Raw genomic sequence first — 9,605 nt, 5'->3', positions numbered from 1 at the left:
CAGTGATTTCTTTTATGATTTCTGTGTTGATTTTCTGTATTGTCATTTTTGCATTTTGTGTATATTACTATTTGTTTGACTTTGCAGTTGTGTTACATTTTGTTTTGTCCCCACCCAAAAGTTCCACTTCCTGCAATAGTCCCATTAGATTCAGTATTATTAGTCTGTAATCTCATGAGTTTGCAATGCTAAGTGTTGTAGTGTATGTTGAAGGTTGTCTGTAGTTGTTTTTACTTACTCATGTAAACTGTGATATATTTCATGTGTGTATGTTTCCTTTTTTTCTGTGTATTTGTCTGTATTATATTTTTTGTGATGTAATTCATAGGTAAGTAGTTTCCTGTGGTATTCCTATTAGATTAAATATTTGTTAATAAGACTTATCATGACTCTGCAATGTCTTGAGTTTACAATGCAGAGAACTGTAGTGTGTGTATATGATAGAGGGAAACATTCCACATGGGAAAATATATCTAAAAACAAAGAAGGACAGGTATACATTCGCACACACACACATATCCATCCGCACATACACAGCCAAATGTCAGGCAAGCCTGAGAAAATAAAATATGGGAGTTTGGCATTACCCCCAAAGGCCTAACACTTAAAGTTCCCATCTCTGGCTGCAACCCTTCTTTCCATCAGTCCCTATACCAGTTCCAAACTGAACAATACATTGCCCCCACCCACCTAATCCTTCACCTACACATCAATTCAGCCAATGAACACACCCGTCAACTCCTATCCTTAATAGAAGTCCTCAATCTTTCCTCTCCCACATCCACACTGGCTGTTCAGAACATCCTCCTACAGGCCAACCGCAAATTACAACAGCATGCCACCCTCCACCTTAAAAAACTATCCAATCTCCTGGTTTCCCACCTCCGGAAAGGCAACTCACTCACCCTTCACAACCTTTCCAGCAAACCTCAAGCTCCTCTCATTGCACACAAACCCAGTCTCTCCCATCCACTCAATCTCCCACTTCTAGCTCCACTCCCTCCAAAACCTCAAAATTCCAATCAACACAATCTGGAACCACAACACCCTAATTCAGTAGTTAACCTTTCCTCCAAACCTCTCTCCCAATCCGAAACCTCTGTCCTATCCAAAGGCCTCACCTTCAGCCCCACTCCCAGATTCAACCAAACAGCCCTTGTCAAAGATTTACTGTCCTACACTCGTACTCTTTGCTGGAAATATCACTTTGCCACAAAGAAAAATGATCCTAATCCTACTCCTAATGATCCAACTCCCCAAGACACTATCCAAATTGAACCCTGCCTGGAACAGTTCCGTCCTCTGTCACAGCGGGACCCACCTCCTCTTCCTCAAAATCACCCCCTCCAAACCTTCCAGGAATTTCTGACTTCCAGCCTTGCCTCTCAATCCTTCATAAAAAACCTTAATCCTACTCCCAACATCACCACTGCTGAAGTTCAGGCTATCCGTGATCTGAAGGCTGACCGATCCATCGTCATTCTTCCGGCGGACAAGGGTTCCATGACAGTGGTACTTGATCATCGGGAGTATGTGGCTGAGGGACTGCGTCAGCTTTCAGACAACACCACATTGAAAACTTACCAAGGTAATCCCATTCCTGATGTCCAGGCGGAGCTTCAAGGAATCCTCAGAACCTTAGGCCCCCTACAAAACCTTTCACCTGACTCCATCAACCTCCTGACCCCACCGACACTCCGCACCCCTACCTTCTACCTTCTTCCTAAAATTCACAAACCCAATCATCCCGGCCGCCCCATTGTAGCTGGTTACCAAGCCCCCACAGAACGTATCTCTGCCTACGTAGATCAACACCTTCAACCCATTACATGCAGTCTCCCATCCTTCATCAAGGACACCAACCACTTTCTCGAACGCCTGGAATCCTTACCCAGTCTGTTACCCCCGGAAACCATACTTGTAACCATTGATGCCACTTCCTTATACACAAATATTCCGCATGTCCAGGGCCTTGCTGCGATGGAGCACTTCCTTTCACGCCGATCACCTGCCACCCTACCTAAAACCTCTTTCCTCATTACCTTAGCCAGCTTCATCCTGACCCACAACTTCTTCACTTTTGAAGGCCAGACATACCAACAATTAAAGAGAACAGCCATGGGTACCTGGATGGCCCCCTCGTACGCCAACCTATTCATGGGTCGCTTAGAGGAAGCCTTCTTGGTTACCCAGGCCTGCAAACCCAAAGTTTGGTACAGATTTATTGATGACATCTTCATGATCTGGACTCACAGTGAAGAAGAACTCCAGAATTTCCTCTCCAACCTCAACTGCTTTGGTTCCATCAGATTCACCTGGTCCTACTCTAAATCCCATGCCACTTTCCTTGACGTTGACCTCCATCTGTCCAATGGCCAGCTTCACACGTCCGTCCACATCAAACCCACCAACAAGCAACAGTACCTCCATTATGACAGCTGCCACCCATTCCACATCAAACGGTCCCTTCCCTACAGCCTAGGTCTTCGTGGCAAACGAATCTGCTCCAGTCCGGAATCCCTGAACCATTACACCAACAACCTGAAAACAGCTTTCGCATCCCGCAACTACCCTCCCAACCTGGTACAGAAGCAAATAACCAGAGCCACTTCCTCATCCCTTCAAACCCAGAACCTCCCACAGAAGAACCCCAAAAGTGCCCCACTTGTGACAGGATACTTACCGGGACTGGATCAGACTCTGAATGTGGCTCTCCAGCAAGGATACAACTTCCTCAAATCCTGCCCTGAAATGAGATCCATCCTTCATGAAATCCTCCCCACTCCACCAAGAGTGTCTTTCCGCCATCCACCTAACCTTCGTAACCTCTTAGTTCATCCCTATGAAATCCCCAAACCACCTCCCCTACCCTCTGGCTCCTACCCTTGCAACCGCCCCCAGTGTAAAACCTGTCGAATGCACCCTCCCACCACCACCTACTCCAGTCCTGTAACCCGGAAGGTGTACACGATCAAAGGCAGGGCCACGTGTGAAAGCACCCACGTGATTTACCAACTGACCTGCCTACAGTGTGAAGCTTTCTATGTGGGAATGACCAGCAACAAACTGTCCATTCGCATGAATGGACACAGGCAGACAGTGTTTGTTGGTAATGAGGATCACCCTACGGGTAAACATGCCTTGGTGCACGGCCAGCACATCTTGGCACAGTGTTACACCGTCCGGGTTATCTGGATACTTCCCACTAACACCAACCTGTCAGAACTCCGGAGATGGGAACTTGCCATTCAGTATATCCTCTCTTCTCGTTATCCGCCAGGCCTCAACCTCCGCTAATTTCAAGTTGCCGCCACTCATACCTCAACTGTCTTTCAACAACATCTTTGCCTCTTTACTTCCGCCTCGACTGACATCTCTGCCCAAACTCTTTGCCTTTACAAATGTCTGCTTGTGTCTATGTATGTGCGGATGGATATGTGTGTGTGTGCGAGTGTATACCTGTCCTTTTTTTTCCCCTGAGGTAAGTCTCTCCGCTCCCGGGATTGGAATGACTCCTTACCCTCTCCCTTAAAACCCACATCCTTTCGTCTTTCCCTCTCCTTCCCTCTTTCCTGATGAAGCAACTGTTTGCTGCGAAAGCTTGAATTTTGTGTGTATGTTTGTGTTTGTTTGTGTGTTTATCGACCTGCCAGCGCTTTTGTTTGGTAAGTCTCAAAATCTTTGTTTTTAGATATATATTTTTTTTCTGTGCTATATTTGTTTGTTCTCGAATAAGCATCATTATTATCAAATATTTCCTCTCTCAGGCATCTTTGGAGTAGCAATGATTTCACCGGTCAAAGCCAATGGGTGGAATCTGACACTAGAATTTATTCAAATATCATCTAACACTGTACAGCACAGAGCAATAGACCCCTTGAGATTAAAACACTGATGTATGTGGTAAGATAAGTTCACCATCTTATCTCAATGAAGAATATTTTTAAAGTATTCATGAGTGTACACTTTTCTTGAAATTTTACCATGCACAAAAATGAAACAGATTACCACTTCAAGGAAAATTTAAATGTAAGTGAAGCTCACTTCAACCTGAAGACAAAAAATAATATATGAAATAGGAGAACTGTACAGAAGGACTGACTTTAAGGTATGGTATAAAAATAGAGGTATAGTAATTGACTACACAATTAAATAGTCTTTTTGCAAAAAGAATAAATCTTACTATCATGAACAAATTAAGGAGCATGTTGTTTGATTCAAAAGTTGGAAACAAAAGGTGAGTCTCTACAGTCTTGACAGCAATTTGTCTCATGAACAAAATTCCTAGTTCGGCTGTTGGTGTGACTCCAGTTCACGTGTGATACAGAAGAAGACAAAATTTATCCAGAGGGGTATCTTAGGATCTGTGGTGTTCACAAAAAAGCTGAGTATTTCAAAAACTAATGGTAAGAGGTGACAGAGGTGTTCTTGCACAATACCTGGACAATGGCCATGTCATATGGAACCCTAAGATTTGTAAATTTCCTGAAACAAGAGATGGCGAGTTTATTCATTAATATGAAGACAAAAAGGAGGAGACCAAAAAATAAGGAATAAATCTAACTGTATATATTTGTAAATATTTGAAGAAGAGGAGAAGGAAGAGATGATTTGGAAGAAGGAGGAGGAGGAGAAAGAAGAAGAGAAAATCCACAAGAAGAAGGTAGATAAATTCCAGGAAGTCAAAAAACATATCAGAAATCAAGACATCATATAAGTTTGCCAAAGAGATATGATATTTAGTCAAGCTCATGTGCAAGGAATGCATTGAAGATGAAGACAATGAAAAGTGGATTAAGGCACAAATAAAGAGAAAGCATTATTGAAGAACAATTAAATGTGATCTCTGGTAAATAAAAAAACTGCTCATGGAAAAGAAATAACTATAGGAAAATTGATTTTCAAGAAAAAAAGATAGTGGAAAGTACAAAAGCTAGCCTAGTTGCGAAGGGATGTCAAGAGGATAATGGAAAACTGGATTTTAAAGATACTTTTTTTTTCTTTTGTATAAGTTAATAGCCTGAAATTCCTATTTACACTTGTTACACAAGAAGATTTGATAATCACAACATTTGATGTCAAAGCAGCCTTTCTTAATGGTGATCTGAAAGAACAAGTTTTAATGGAAGTTCCAGAGGCATCTCAAAAAGGCACTGTTTGGGTTAAAAAACAAGCTCCTTTGCAATGGAATAAAAAACTGTGTGAATTTCTTAAGAATGAAAATCTCACCCAACTGAAATCTGACCAATGTGTTTACAAATCAGATACCGAGCAGAAAATATATCTTGCTGTATACGTTGATGATGGGATTCTATTTGGAGAAGACATCTGTCAAAGAAAAAATCTCCAGCAAAAATTGAAGAAAAATTTTGACAATTGATGGAGAACCAACACTGTATGTTAATGAAAAAAAAAACAATTTTTGAAAATATAGCGTAGTTGGATAGACAAAAATCTACTCACAAGAGCTGGCAGGAGCAAACACATACAAAAGTTAAGGAAATATGCAGTTGCTCCTTCTTCTGGCAGAAGAGTTTATAGGCAAGGAAGAGGGATGAAGGCAAAGGACCGTTGAGATTTAGGAAATGGGCAGAATTATGGAAAAGTGTCCGTAACCGTGGGTCAGGGGGATATTTACCATCCAGGAAGTCTTGGACTTGAATCAAAAGAATAAAAGCAGTTATCTATATTCACCAACAAAAATATGCTAAGAAAATGATGAAAAGGTACTGAATAGAAAAATCAAAAACTGTAACAACTCCATTTTCACCGCAAGGAGAAACTGAAGCAAGAAAGTCAGGCTTTCAATATTGTGAAGTGATAGGCAGTTTATTGAATTTAGCATGTAAAACAGATTGAACCTGACATTTAAAGTGAACTATGAAAGCAGATCAATTTGTAATCTAAATCACACAGACATATATCATCTGAAGAGAACTTTAAGATACCTGAATTCAACAATGGGGAATGGAATATTCTACTCATCAGAAAAATAAGAACATGAAATAGTGGTTTACTTGATACAGATTTTATAGGGAACAGGAAAGACGGGAAAAGTACTACAGGATATATAGTAGATTTCTGTACAATAAGGCTCCAGTCACTTGGTGTTGCAAGAAATGGTGAGTGGTTGCACCATACATATCTTCAGCTCAATGTTGTCAACAGATAAAGGTATTGAAGACTTTCACTGAAGAATTGCTGAATAAAAACTTGGAAATGACACTTTGTGTGGATAACCATTGTGCAATGGAAACAATAAAATCATTTCAAATTGCAAGAAAAAGCATGCACATTGATGTGAAGTTATCATTCCATCAATGATGAATTGAAACATGGCTGATTCAACATACGAGGGTAATCCCAAAAGTAAGGTCTCCTATTCTTTTATAAGTACATAGACCTGTTTATTTTTACAATGGTTTACATCAATTTACCACTTGAACATTTAGCTATTTTTCGACATAATCACCATTTCTGTCAATGCATTTTTGTAGATGCTGTGGCAGTTTTTGTATGCCCATGTCATACCAGTTCACCACCATGCTGTTCAGAAAGCTATGAATCTCGTCTTTCACCTCGTCATCGGAGCTGAATCGCTTTCTGGCCAAATGTTCTTTTAACCTAGGGAACAAGTGATAGTCACTGGGTGCCAAGTCAGGACTATAGGGTGGGTGAGTGATTATGTTCCACTGAAACTGTTGCAGGAGAGCAACGGTTTGCCAAGCGATGTGTGGGCAAGTGTTGTCATGGAGAATGTGTATGCTATTGTGCTCAACATTCCTCTTCTCCGGTTCTGAATTGCCCGTTTATGCTTTTTCAGAATCTCACAGTACCTGTCAGCATTAATTGTGGTCCCAGCGATTCAGCTTTGACGATGAAGTGAAAGAAGAGGGTCATAACTTTCTAAACAGCATGGCGGCGAGCTGGTACGACATGGGCATACGAAAACTGCCACAGCATCTACAAAAATGCATCGACAGAAATGGTGATTATGTCAAAAAATAGCTAAATGTTCAAGCTGTAAACTGATGTAAACCATTGTAGAAATAAACAGGTTGATGTAAACCATTGTAGAAATAAACAGGTCTATGTACTTATAAAAAAAATAGGAGACCTTACTTTCAGGATTACCTTCGTACAATATTGCCAAACTCAAGAACAACTTTCTGACATTCTAAACAAACATCTCCAAAAGAGTCTTTTAAAAGACTGAAAGAAAAGTTTATGTTTAATCGAAATTAAAATCTTTTATTTGTTTAATAGATATATTTTCAGAGGTGTTATCACACACTCACAAAGCTAATGACATCTTAGATGGTAAATAAGACAGCTCAAAAAGATCTTGGATGTTAACCAATACTGATGAACAACAACTCTTAATATTTGAATGAAGACTGCTATAGAAGGTTTATGGAGGGATCCAAAATAATGAAGATAGTTGGAGAGCAAGAACCAATTATGAATTGGGTTGTCTCATACAAGGAGCTGATACTGTATAAAGCTAATTAAAAGCAAAAGAAGAGCCTGGCTGTGGCACACCCAGATGATGGAGGACACAAGACCTACAAAAATCTTCCAGTGGAAACCAACAGGAAGAAGATTGATAGTAAGACTAAGTAAATGATGATGTGGAAGAAAACATCACAATCCTAGGAATCAGAGGATGGAGAAGGAAAATAAATGAATGAGCAGAATGGAAGGAAAATGTTAAAGAGGTGATGATCCACACAGTGTTGTAAAGCCACAGGTAGAAGAAGATGGTTACAAATGTTTTGTGAGATAGCAAAGTATTCTTTTTTTTAAGGGAAAAGAGTGTAGTAAACAAAAGCAATATGTGCCTGTTAATGTAAGGCCACGTTGGTATCAATGAATTGTTTTTGTAATAAGTGAGCAATATGAGTTGGTTACTGTTTAAATAAAATATGAAGTCAGACATTCCTTGTGCCTTGTGCTTTAATGTATTCTGTGTAGTGTCACAAACAATTACAAAAAATACGCAGATTTTAGAAGTTTTATTAACACTTCCAAGCCTCCCGATTGCTCATTAAAAGAATGCTGTATTAGGCTGCATCATGGTTCAGGCTCTGTGGTCCATCAATGTAACACTTACATAGCAACACATGTACTCAGCTAGAATGACTCAGTATGGAGAGTAAAATGTTAATGAGAAATGGAAATACAATAAATGTTATGGGTCTACATTGAAAGTGACAGGCCTTGGCTGTACACACATTCAGTGTGTTCTCTCTCACAGCAGTGGTTGAAGTCGCTGTAGTGCATACATATTTGGTGAGCAACTTCCCATGATGACAGCCCTCCTTCCTGTAAAATGACAATGTATGCAAAGTCCAAGCTTAAAATGTCCCTTCAAAGAACATAGCATACTGAACAGCGTATATACACCACAATGTCCCAGTTACAGCTGAGACACACCATGCACTATTGGGCTGCATGGAGGGTGCAGCTTCATTATATGCAGGTGGCTGTAGGTAGTTATGTACTGTGATTGAGAGAATATTAAGATACATGTTTCCAATAAAACCACAACTGTGATAGTTAGTGGAGTGATGGAAAGTTTTTTTTGAACAGTTTATCTATAGAGAGAAAAGTAGCTACTTTGAAAACATTCATTCCTCTTCCATTACCTAGCTGCTGTTTATATGTGCTACCTATAACTGGGCAAAAACTCTACTTATCTGATTTAGATATAACTGTCTAGACAAAAAGTCTAGTTGACCTGTATGTTTATCACACTGCTTGTTGTATTGTCACAGAAGAAGCTGAGTAGCACCATAGTGTAGTGGATATGATACTAAACTGTTGCATCGAAGGCTGTGAGTTCAAAACTCACCTGGACTGTGCAATTTTAATTTCCATATTCGGTTCGAGTACATTCTAGAAGTATCCCCAAATAGCAAGAATCATTGTACTGGAATTTTCTGTTGCTGTATATATACTGTATGTGTTCTGGCCGGAGGCAGTTCGCTCCGTGGTCTTGTATGTGCAAGTGTGAATAAACCTTCGTTAAGTGAAGTTAGTGTTCATATTTCATCTACTTACTCCTTCCTCTACGTGACATTACTCTGGTGGAGACACTAGGCATTGGAACTGTGGTACTACACATCGACAACACAGTGACTCCCATCAGGCCATGACAGAGCCGCCGTTTACATGGCAAGAAACCCGAGTTTGATCCATACCCACCAGATCGCAATCTATCAGAGACAGAAGCAGAAGAGGACATCACGATGACAGAAACTGTGTGCCACCACATGAGACATCCTTCCGGGTTCTCTGGTAACAATGGCCAAGATCCAAACAAGTGGCTGAAGGTATAAGAGCGTATAGCCAAATTTAACAAATAGGATGACACTGTGTGTTTGGCTGACATATTTTTCTACTTGGAGGGCACTGTCAAGCAATGGTATGAGAACAATGAGGAGAAGTTCACAAGCTGGCAAATATTCCAGGCAGAACTGTGCAAGTATTTCGGTGACACACGATGACAGAAGCGCAAGGCTGAAGATAAATTAAAGTGCAGGGCACAGTGTCCAGGAGAAACAACAGCATCCTACATTCAAGACGTCTTGGAGCTGTGTAAA

Source organism: Schistocerca cancellata, chromosome 7 (genome assembly GCF_023864275.1).
Source record: "Schistocerca cancellata isolate TAMUIC-IGC-003103 chromosome 7, iqSchCanc2.1, whole genome shotgun sequence".
In the NCBI taxonomy this organism is placed as follows: domain Eukaryota; kingdom Metazoa; phylum Arthropoda; class Insecta; order Orthoptera; family Acrididae; genus Schistocerca; species Schistocerca cancellata.
Note: the sequence above shows the minus strand (reverse complement) of the source record.